Genomic DNA, 12,831 nt, shown 5'->3' with positions numbered 1-12,831 from the left:
CTGACACGTGGCAAAAGGGTGCCAAGTCGCTATGCAAAAAACCCTGCAGCTTCGCCATGGCGAGATGGTGCTTGCCGCCGATCCATTTCCAATCTGACGGTCACAAAAATTGACCTCCCGCGACCCACCTTCTTTATTGAATTGCCGGGCCCGCTGTACATCGTGCGCTGATTCATACACATGGCACCTCCTTATTTGGTTCGATGAAGACTAGCTGCCAACCCGAGACCTGATCTGCAGAGCGACCACATGTCAGCTAGGCGCCATGTCGCTATGCAAAAATTGAGACCAAATTCCCATAGCGCCATAGCACCCACTGACGACGTGCCTTGAGATTTACACATGTCCCCGTTTGATTCGCTATCTTGATGCCGGGCTGACAAATTGCGTTGTAGAGTACCGTTGATGCGACCAAATCTGACGATCATGAGGACTCGTCGTACCTCATGCTTCCACCCTCCATGTCGATACACTTGGCATCGCTTGAGACACGGCCCCACCTGACACGCATCACCAGGGCGCGATGTCGCTGTCATAACCCTCGTGCAACTCCTCCATAGCGCGATGGTGCTTACTGTTGATCCAAGCTGATCCGACGGATGTGAACGTAAGCCCCGACTGTGTCAGCTGTGCCGACAGGCACTCTGACCTAGCACACGTGGTTTCTCTTGATTCGTCGCCGCAACACCTTATTACGTCGGTTGTTGAAACTTGTTGCCATGACTATTTTCGTCGTCTGCTATGTCGCTATGGAGATTTTTTGGCTGATATGTGATAGCGACATAGCGGACAAGGTACTGTGGAACTTTTTCGACCCGCCAAACGTTGGACCCAGCTCTACAACATGTCCTCAGGGCGTCATCACACTATCATAAATATCGTGCATTTTCTTTATAGCGCGATGGCGCCAACCGTCGGTCTGCTCAGATCTGACGGCTAGAAAACTCGCGGGTCATAGCATTAAAATACCAACTTTCAGACTAACTGTTGAATAAGCCGTGCGTTTGAATCTAAATCCTTGGTGGTAAAACTAGAGGTAACACTTCCCTTTCTGTGATGCTCCGAAAATGCTTCTGCATAGACTCCTTTTCCATTAACAATCAATCAGAGGTCAGCAGGCTTAACATGGTAGAATATAGGAATGATTTGAGTGTTAGTGCGCCTGAGCATATATACCAGCTCCTCTAAGCACCAGACGGATTGGGCATAGTTAGGGGAGAAAATAGCAATATGAAGAGAAGCACTTCTGATAGCATTTTGTATTCCTGATGGTATGCACTGGCCAGGGAGAAGTGTGTGTACATCAAGGAAAGGGCGTAATCCAACGGCATTAAGAGTATAGTAAATTGTGCTGGCGATTGAATGTTTCACGTCGGGGCCATGATGATTAATAAATCTGTCACATGGATCTCTGTTTGTCATCGTTGCAGCTGTAAAGTGCCTAGTGCATATACAAAATTTAGAGTCCTAAAAAAAAACTTTGAATAGATGGTTTACGAAGCATGATAAAAAGATCAATCAAATTTAGAAACAACGATAAGAAAAGTGCAGATTGCAGAAAATTGATAGCATTACATTAAAACTGTATCAACTGTTAGATTTAAGTACCATTTTAGATACATACAGTAATATAGGAGATCAGATAACAAGATTTAATTACTAATTGAAGAATCACCTTATCAAATGGATGTGCTCTTCTTCTCCTCTTTAGTTCGTTGAAGAGTAGAGTTGACTTATAAATACATAAATGATAGAAGAGAGGGTTGATAGTTTATTAGAATTGACGGCTAAGATTGAATAGGATGATTTACATTAAGGGTTGCGTTAAACGGTTAAACAGATTGATTGAGAGTATTCTTTGAATAGATGGGTAAGATATAAAATTGGTTTGACATTGAATGGAAGTACTTAGGCTTAATATATAAGAATACAGTGCATCTTATTAATGGAAGTAGATGAAGATTTGATATTTTAATATTTAAATAATAATTATTAGATGTGATTGTTGGAAGTAAGTAAAATTAAAAAATACAGTCGATTTAATTAATTTGATAATAGAAAAATATTGACACATTATTTCAAATAAACATAATTTAGCTAAGAATTATGTTTAACATTTTATAAATGTTATTATAGATTTAGGATATTGTCAAAGTGTCAAAGTCATATTAAAATTATATATTAAATGTGTTAGGTTATAGTTCATTCTAGGTGTTTTGTATCAATTTCTATTTAAAATCACATTATAATTAAAAGAGCAATTTTTTCATTTCAAAGATACTTGATTTACATCTGTATTTGAAAGAATAAATTTAGTTCATTTATAAAATTTAAAATCAAACATTAAGAAATTAAAAAAAATCAAACATTTAGTTTAAAATCTAAGTATCGTTTTGAATACAGTATAAAACTATCAAATAACAATATTTACTTCATAATTGAAGAATCACCTTAATGAATGAATGAATGTGTTCTTGAATGTGAATGGCGGGTAATATTTGATTACAATGGATGATTAGGATTGAATGGTATGAGTTAGGTCAAGCTTAGAAAGTATTATTATAAGCTAAAAGGATGGATTCTTGAGATCTAGTGAGGAAAGATATAAAGATTCTTGTTTGGATAGAGGAATAAGATATAAAATTGATTTGATTTCTAATTAGATTGCTTAAGCTTGCTAAGCTTTTCTGAATGATTGGAAGAATGATATTTTCTTATTTTTTCATTTAAACATAACATAATTTGTCTTACTGGTGGAATTGAAACAAAATTTGACATTTTAGATCAATTAATCAAATAAAATATCTGACTAATTATTACAAAGTGTTGTATGAAAATATTATAATAAAATAATATGACTCATTTGGTTTATTTGATGATGGAGGAATATTGAATGGAAATTTTTTTAAGAAAACATAATTTATCTACTTACTTAGCATTGAAATTATTTATATAAATATTAAGTTAGGGTGATGATATTGTTAGTGTAAAAAGTTATATTGAAATTCTATAATTCAATATGTTACAATATTGTGAACTTTAGATGTTTTCATTTTTAACCCCTTTCTCAAATGATAGTAAATTTGAAAGAAGAAACATTGTTTCAAAGATAATAAATTTAGACAATTGGTGGGATGGTGTTGGTAATTGTATGTTCCAAGTTTTGAGATCTTGGCACTAACATTGATTGATTGATTTATTTATGTCAAAGAATCAAAATTGATTTATTTTTGTATTAAAGTGGTACTTAATTTTTTGTTTCTTGTTTCTAATTAATTGTTGGTATTTTTCTCTGTAGTCTTTTTCATTTTTTCATTGAGATATTATATGAATTTTTTTGGGCTACCAAGTACCATTTTGTAGATGGTCCACATGTCCCAAATGATCTTTGACATTTTACACCAAGTGAAATTTTATAGACAGCTTCGATATTTTCATTTCTCCATTTCTTAGATTGTTAAATTTCTATGGTTGCCCACATGTCTATCTAGGGAATTTGTCACATGTCATAGCAAGAAAAACATGGTGATTTGATTTGGTTGCATGTTTTGAGGTGGATGTCAATGGATGAATTTATTGCATTGATCTTCATGCCAATGGTGTTCTCAAATGCAAGAGTCTTTTAAAGTAATTTCCAGTGAGTGATACTTGTAAAGTAACTTCTAGTGAGTGTTGGGGTAAGGGCACTACAAGCACCAGTAGATGAAGTAGACAACCACCAAAGTCCATGGGATGGAAAGATATTAGAGAAACATTGCAACTCCACTTTCAAAATCCAAATGTCTACTTCTTTACAAAATAGAAGAGGTGCTTATATCTATTTATATTTTCAATACTCAAAATTATAAATTAAATAGATATGACTAATTAATGCTTAGTATGTTCTCTTTAAATTTAGGGAAAATAATTATATCATATCTATAATGCCTAATTTATGTTATTTAAACTTAGATGCAACTGCACCAAAACTAGCGTGTACATTGTTTGTTCTTTGAAAGTCTTCTTCTGATAGCTCCCTGTGTGCACAATTCCTTGAAAATCATTTCTTTATGCGAATGCATCTAGTTTTGTCCTTTGTTATGGCATTCTAAAGTCAAGCTTAATTGTTTCAAGAAATCTACTCCTTATTATGGCTTTTAATTACAAGATTATCATTTGAATGTTTCTACATGGTATGGCTGCAATTTAATGTAAGTTTAGCTATTGAAATTAATATATAATTTATAGTTTGGAATGCCAAATGTTTTTAAATCCTCTATTTGGTTGCATTCTATTTAGTTTTTGTAGAGGGATGACATGTATTTAGGTTGAGTTTTAAGGAATGTTACAAGGATTTGTATTCTTCATATTAGATTCAAGTTATTGTATTAGCTAATGAACTCTCTTTTTTTTTAAATTCTTTGCTTGTCTTGGTTTTTCAATTGGGAAATATGTTGTGTTGTCTAGAATGTGGGCATAAATATTCAGATTGGAAAAGATCAAATTCAATGTTATGAATGATAAAATTGATAAATTAAAAATTATATTACTTAGTTTAACTTTATCAATTATGGAAACAATCAATTTTTTCATTTATGTCTTAAAATACACGATATTATAAATTAAGTATTTCAATTTGATTTACAAAGTTATATCATTATTAGTCCCTACCCTAAGACTTATGTTCTCCATTGCATTTTTCTATTTATATATGTTTCAAAAAATGTGCAAAAATAATTTAACGTATCTTTTTCTCCTTTTTTCTATTAGAAGGAATTTTAGATTTTAGATTTTATTTTTCCATTGACTGAGCTAACTTTTCCTTGTAGTCTTTTTCATTTTTATATTGAAAATTTAAGAAAACAATTGTAGCAAGTGGGAGGTAGTTAGTAAGGTTAAAAAACCTGGCAACTAGTAGTGTAAGCCTTGACTATTATGTGCCATTTTGCATTGATGATCTCTAATATAATTTAGTGAGTTATATTTTCGAGTTCATTTGGTTGTGAGCATAGAATAGCAGGAATGATGGGAGCTTTTTGTAGCTACCATTCACAGCACTAGGTTTAACTACCTAGCTTCACCTAATAGTTGGCTCATATGTAGAAATGACCAGGAAAAGCACTTGTTTCTTTTGCTGGAATTGTTAGGCATTTCCAATTCATACTGCAGTTATTCATTTTGAAACTAATGTTTACGATGTTATCCCCAGGCAAGGAAGCATGAGTTTTGTTGAGTGGAAAGTCTCACATGTATTTGGTGAATGAGCGGCTAAATAACAGGTGAAAGATTTTAATTAACTAGTTTTTATACATTGTTATCCTCTTCTTGTGTGATTTTACTTTAGTAAATTATTTTTACAAATTAGGGTTATGAAAATTAAAATTGATTTTAAGTTCATTAAACTATGCCAAACATTGTAATAAAAGATGTTCAGAGAAGAATTTATCTATTTGAATCAAATAAAAGATATTCAGAGAAGAATTTATAATCAAACTTGTAGACATATTGTTCATCATAAATTTTCAGATATATGGCATGTTGTGAACTATGTTTAAACTTCACTGTTCAAACTTAGAGCTTTGAAATCTATTTTGTTTAAACCTAAAAAAATATGATATGCGCAGATAAGAATTTAGCTGCTAGGTTCAGTACCAAAATAACAGAAACAAGCAGTTTAAAGGGCTAGAGAGACAAATTTTAGAAGATTAGGTAGCTATAATTTGATTCAAACAATTGCATGATTTTGCACCAAAAAAAATCTAATGAATTCTTAATCTAGCATTTATTTAAATAATAATACACTTAACTTATATCTCTTCCTTGTCATTCCTCAGGAAGGACGAACAAGGCTGCATTTATCAGAAATACATTTAAATCCATTGCAAGGAATCACTTGCTTTACTACATTAACAATATAATTCAAGCTATGAGAGAATAGTTTAGTGATCATTAACATGAATTGTATGAATCACTTGCTTTACTACATTAACAATATAATTCAAGCTATGAGAGAACAGTTTAGTGATCATTAACATGAATTGTATGAAGATAAAGTATGGAAGAAATAATTAGATTTCTCCATCTAATTCTAGGCATGGAAGAAGTGTACCAAATATTTCCATTCAACTACAAATCGGGAAAGTGAGAAAAAAGGTAGTGGGGAAAACATAGAAGAGGCGTTCAATTTGGTGGGTAGCATCTCCTCTTTCTTATGTCAAATAATTAAAAGCACAGACAAGAACAGTGCTAATATATTGACATTTGCATAGAAAGTAGAGAATTGAAGATGCTGATATGATGAAAGCTTTGCAAGAGGTAAGAATGTTGCAACATGAAATTTAAACCATAGCATTAATTTTAGAAATCCATCTTCTTTTTAATAGAAGGTAGGGACTCATGGTGCAGCAACGCAACTCTTGTTTTGTATCATGATGACCTCTTCGGAGAATAAATAGGCTTAAGTGGATGGTTTCAAAGTGAATCAAAGATGATATGGATGAATATAATATATAAATGTTAAAATGTTAAATCTAAAAACATTGTAGGATAAGATTGGTGAGAAATATGTTCAAGTCTATTTTTAAAACCTATAAATATCAAAGATTATATGCAATCAAATAGCTATCCTAAAAGAGAGAGATTAATAGATTCTCTATGAAATCTCAATAGTTATATTGATCCAAAAATTATATATAAATAATAAAATTTCTAATAAATTACCCTTGATAAATGATTAAAAATTATAAGATGAAATCATATGTAGTTATATGCAAGATATGAGGATTACAACCTTGTAGTAGAGAAAAACAAAAAGGGGACAATGAAATTAGCACAAATTGTCAAAGCCCAAAAATTATTAGAAACCAGTAGGAAACCAAGCATGAAACCAATGGGAGAGTATCCATAAAATTTATTCCATTAATCCATCCAAGATAAATAAAACTCATTTTCTGCAATGTTGGATTGAGGGAGAAGAAGATTTGGTGGATGAATGTATATCTCCTTCTTTAGTAGAAATCTACTTTGCTTGACCTTAAATGGGGAAAGAAGAAAGACCTATGAAAGGAAACACCTTGAATACATCTAGGGATTAAGGCTTGTTGATGTTTCCTTGCACTTGAACTCTCAATGGAATTAAATGCTTGATAATAGATGCTTGCTCGCACTTGAATATCTTGAATGCACAATGGATGGGTAAAAACTTGCTTCTTGATCACAAGTTTCTTGCATGAAAGATCATGGACTATAAAAATGAGAGGAGTGGATTTCTTTTATAGACATTTTCGGGCTCAAGTTTTGTAAAGGTGGATTGTGATTCCAAACCTTGGAAGAAAATCTTTCCATTAGAGCTTAGGCTAAGATTTTCCTTAAAAACCAAGGACAAAGCCAACCTAGTTGACTTTTCCGAATAAAAGGTTGACTTGGTCAAATTATTTTAGATAATGTTTTTTGGAAATTAGTTCAAATGTCTGAAAGAAAGATAAAATATTGTGGTGAAAAGCATAGCCTTCCAAGAGCTTAGGGAAAATCACAAAATCTAAAAATGAATGCATATGTTTCAGGTGGAAAATGAATCATGTGACATGGTGGAAAGTGTTGGCAAGTGACTATGTATAAGAACACGAGTGTTTTTATTTATGAAAATATATTCATCTAGTGAGATCACTTGAAGTAAAAGTCAAGTTTTGATTTTGGTTAAGTATGAAAAATGGCTAAGTATATAACAGAAAATTTACTAGTATACAACTTTATCTTTTTAGCAAGCTTAAGAGAGTATGTTTTATTCACCATAATTTTTATTATTGTTATCATCATGTTTTAATATGATGTTGGTATGCTTTCCTCACTTAGTATGGTTGTTAGTAGACATTATGGTTAAGAAATGTGAATAAAAGTTCATATCACAAAGTATAGGATAAGTTACAAATTTGAGGCATTTTGCCTAATAAATTGAATCGCCTTGTCAATTCAATTACTTGGCAATGTAGGGATGAAGTTCTAGATGTTCAACCTAAATTTGAAATTTTGAATAATTGAATTTGCAAATAAGCCACATATTTTTAATCATTAAAGTAGATTCGATAAAATGTTTGATGGGTATATAAACAGGCCAGTTTTCACATGAAAAGTATGGTAATGATGTAGGAGTATCTTGGATTTCTTAATTATCCTACTCATTTGAATTGGAGTTTCTTAGTTACTACTCAGTAGCTATTGTACCTTTTGGTTTGGTGGATACTTCTACCTTCTATCACCAAGTTGATTTTTCTTGGTACATATGTTCACCAAGTGATCCTTTGCTTTTTTCTTCAACTCACTATTTACTTCTTTCACTGAGTGTGTTTAGTGACTTGGCTTGTCTATTTGGTAATGCTTATGTCCTTTGTTCATTGAGTTTTTTTTTTCATTCTTCTTTGAGAGGTGACTTGTGAGTTTGATTCAATATATTTAATCAATCATTGGGAACCATGTTGACCTACTTTGGGTTGATGAAAGATGACCTATTGAGTAAAACACTAAGCTTGACTGAGTACAATTTTACTAGGTCAATGAAGAATTTTAAGAAGAAGATTAAGAAACTCAGGATATATTTGAGAAAATAATATTAGGTGAGTGATAGTTACCATAATATGTATAGTTCCTCATGTTTTTCTATCATAATATGTACCATAATTCTCTTGGCATGTCAACTTTTTTGGCTTTTTTTATGGTAAACCATATCATACTCCTTTGAGTTTTGATCAGTTGGAGGATTGAGTAGTCTTTTGTCCTTAGGTGCTTCAGGATTTTGAGCTGTAGGTTGTTTTTATTATAGAGACTATGGTTACTTTTCAAGAATATTCACAGATGACTTATGTAGATGATTATAGGCTTGATCATCAATTTTTTTTTGTGAACTAGTGTTTCTAAGAGTTCATCAAAACAAGAGCCCCATCCAATACGAGAAAATCTCTAATATAATACTACATTTTATTATACCTTTTGATATCTTATAGATGACTGGTCTTTTTGCTAATACTTGATATTTCCACCTATGTTATTACACAACCATGGTGTTTCTCATGTTTCTATGTTGAGATAGTATATTCTTGATGTGATGCATGTTCTTAATTGAGGTGCTTTGTAGATGGAGAATGTAAACCATTTCTAGGGCCCATTAGTATTCTTCAACATTAGAGTATAACTCTCACAGGTGATGATATATAGCAGGTTAGGGTCAAATATATAGTAGATTATGATCCAGTAAGATATAAATGATGAGACTTCTTCTACATGAGAGGATGTCACATAGTTGATAGATGTGTACACATATCTTTGTATAGGCTTCTAGGAGTAATCCAATACCTAGTGGGGGAAGATTTAATGTCTCACATGTTTGCATTCTATGTCGTGATTATTTTGACCCAAGAGGCAATTTTATTATAATTACTTGTTTATTTCCATAGTGAGATTCTTGAATGGCTATAAATTATTATGATTATGAGTATTGTAGTGTCACCCTGTTAACATGATTTGAAGATTTTGTACATGGATTTATGTTAGTGATAGGATATGTAACACTATTTTGCATAAGATACGTTATGATATATATAATTAATGTGTTTCTTATGTGAAGATTTTGTTTCATGGATTTTCTCAAAATAAATAATTGAAATGATTTAATTAATATTTGAACTTTGTTTAGAGATTCTAGTTGCCATTGCATGAACTAATGCAACCATGTTAAAACCCTGTGGATAAGGAGTTTCTGGGTAATTGAATACACAAAAAAATATTAAGCCAAAACTATAGCAAAAATTTGAATAGAAAAAATATTACAAACCTCATCAAGGGAGAACTTGGTAAATCGAGAAGGAAAGAAGAGGAAAAGGACATACGTGAACTTAGAGATCAAGAGATCTAGAGATTTGCATCATAAAGTTCATTTCCAACCTTTCACAGGAAAAAAGCATTCTTTAATTATCTCCGCACATGTTTATTTTGATATACGCAAAAATTTAAATTTGAAAATGAAGCCTAAACTTGTGTGTATGTAAATGCATGATCTACTTGAAATCTTATGTCTTAATTCTCCGTTATGGCGAATATTTTTGGGTGTGTTGTTTTGAGTTATCTTTCTCTAGGATGCATTTTTTCTTGAGTCTGAATAGTTTCTTGGAATTGAATCCTTGCGAATGAGAAGCAGCTTGAGATCTTGACCTGGAGCTTTTCGGTTAAGATGATCAAAGAGGTGTCCATAAACTCTAGATTTCAATTCATAGAATCTTTATATAGTTTTTCATGTGTTCTAGAAAACATGCACATGCATGTTACTTAAAAGTAGAACAATACTGAGTAGATGTGGAACTCGTCATGCACCCTTCTATCGACCGCTTTTCTATCTTCATTAAACATATATTCCATTTCTTTAAAGAGATGTGCCAAAATATTGTACATCTTTCTCTTCTAAATATATGCACTGCAGTAAGAAATATTTTTATAATGATTTAAAATAATTGAGAGGGGGGGTGGGAGTGAATATGTTATCCTCAGGTTCAGATGTACCAATTCGACTTTCATTAATTTCTAACAAATTAATCAGTCTCAGATACCCACCTAGTCTGTATAGCATATAATTAGCAAATAAACTTTTCATGTAGTTACTTATCTCTTTGTTTCCTATATTTGTCGACTTCCAGTAGATAAAATATTCTAAAAATATAGCATGCATAACAGTCACATTCACACATGAAAATAACACTTCGACACCAATATTTAATGCACAAACCCAATTTACAAAAAAATGTCATTATTCAGTTCAACGTGGAGTAATTAAGAGGAGCTAAGTTTGTTATCAAATGTAGTAGGTAGGGTTTGGGAAACAAGGAGGTTGTTTGGTGGCTTGTGATCATAAGTTTAGATTCTTTTTGAGGCTTTCTACTAGATTGCCAATATGGGCTAGCTAGGGTTTGGATCTTGCAAGGTCATGCAAAACTATTGTTGTAATTACTGATGTATTTGGTTGTAACCTGGAAGGCCTTATAGTTGGGCATGTTGAATGAAAATCTTATGATTATATTATGAGAATTGGTGTTTTTCTAGATCTAAATATGTGTGTTACTATTATTCTTCTATTGTTTGGTTAATTGATAGGGGCTCATACATCTCCTTTGTGGATTCTTGTGCCTTGTACTATGTCAGGTGGTATCAGAGTGAAGATTGGATTTGGTTGATCCAAGGTGGATTATTTGTAGAGAGTTTACAAAAATCTTTGTATATGCCTCCAAGAAGATTGAACACTAGGGTGGTCAATGATCTCTCTGATGATGTGGAGACTAGGATTTCAAAGAAGGATAGATAAGATTTCATATTAGAGCTAGGGATGATGAAGAATGTGTTGGCAATCTAGCTAAGGTAGACATTGGATGTTGTCATTTATGACAAAATATCTTCAGTATGAAGAAGGCAAGCCTTGAGGATAGAGTTATGACATTTATACTAAGAAAATTGTCTATGTATCATATAGATTATCTGGTTAAATAGATAGAGTTTTGGTTGGCCAGATTCACATAAGTCATATTGGCATGTGCGTACTTAAGGAAAGATAGTATAGACTATGATGATGATGTATGCTAGAGTGCAAGTTAGTACAGATACTACAAATAGAGTTACAAGAAGATTACCAATTACAAAAATATATAGGGAGAACATAGCATAATAGAGAAATGGATATTTTGGGTTAAGGAATTATTTGGTTTACAAAATAATTAGTTAAATAATTGGGGAAGACGTCCTAGATGTTAACCCTGAGACAAAAAATTATAATAATAAAAAATTTAAAGTGTTTAAAAGCATGAAGGTCTACTAGGAAATAATATTGTAATTAAAAAGGTACTAAAGGAAAGATTGGAAATGTGAAGTTAAAGTGTAGAATACATGTGATATGTGATATGCTAATTCTAGTGTATGATCATCGGAATTTTAACTTTTTTTTTTTTTTGAGAAGTAAAGGCAATATCTAAATAACTAAATTTTAGTGTTTCTATCTAAAAATCAATTCTATTCAAATATATGATCTAGAAAAATTCATTCTAGCTAATTTATATATGGTCTCACACTTTTCCAATTGGAAATGTCTATTAAAGGCATGTTTTGTACTAATTTGTATCCAGTTACTAAAGAAATAAAATTATTTCAGAGAACTAACATTTTAATAACTCTTGCTATTTTTTTTGATATTTTTAAATAATATATAAACACTATTTTATAGAGCTCAAAGTAAAGAATATTATCATATAGAGTTTACAATATTTTAATTATATATGGCATATTGTAATTAATAAATTCTACAAGTACGTATTTTAGCACTCGAGAAGATGTCAATTTTGAGAAAGGAAAAAGAATTAAATCATATTAAAAAAAATTAAAAATCACATGACATTTTAGAGGAGAGAGTCCTCTTCAAGAATGTATAGTTTTTCTTTCGGTTAGAATAGATTTGTTTTGAAAAATGTGGTGGGAGATGAAAACTTTCAATTTCAGGTTAGTTGAAATTTGAATCGTTATAAAATACAAAATATAGTTCTAAAGCCAATTTTTTTAAATATTTTTGATTGTTCTAGTTATATGTGTTATCTATAACATAATATAAGATCTAAGGGAAATAAGTTTATTTCCATATATTTTTGTGGTGAGAACTTGGCCCCTAAGTTTCAGTATTTTTCCACTTGTCAAACCACATTTATTGTGGGATTTTTTAGGCTAGTTTATAATGGACCCAGCCAGTGGTGACTCAGTTGTTGATACTTGTGTTCACACTGCTACTTTGGAAAGCCATTGTGCCTCCATTGAACAAACATCCTTGCAAGTTCA

Source organism: Cupressus sempervirens, chromosome 5 (genome assembly GCF_028749045.1).
Source record: "Cupressus sempervirens isolate cs-2001-9-10 chromosome 5, ASM2874904v1, whole genome shotgun sequence".
In the NCBI taxonomy this organism is placed as follows: domain Eukaryota; kingdom Viridiplantae; phylum Streptophyta; class Pinopsida; order Cupressales; family Cupressaceae; genus Cupressus; species Cupressus sempervirens.
The sequence above is the reverse complement of the archived record's forward strand: the minus strand, read 5'-3'. Positions refer to the sequence as shown.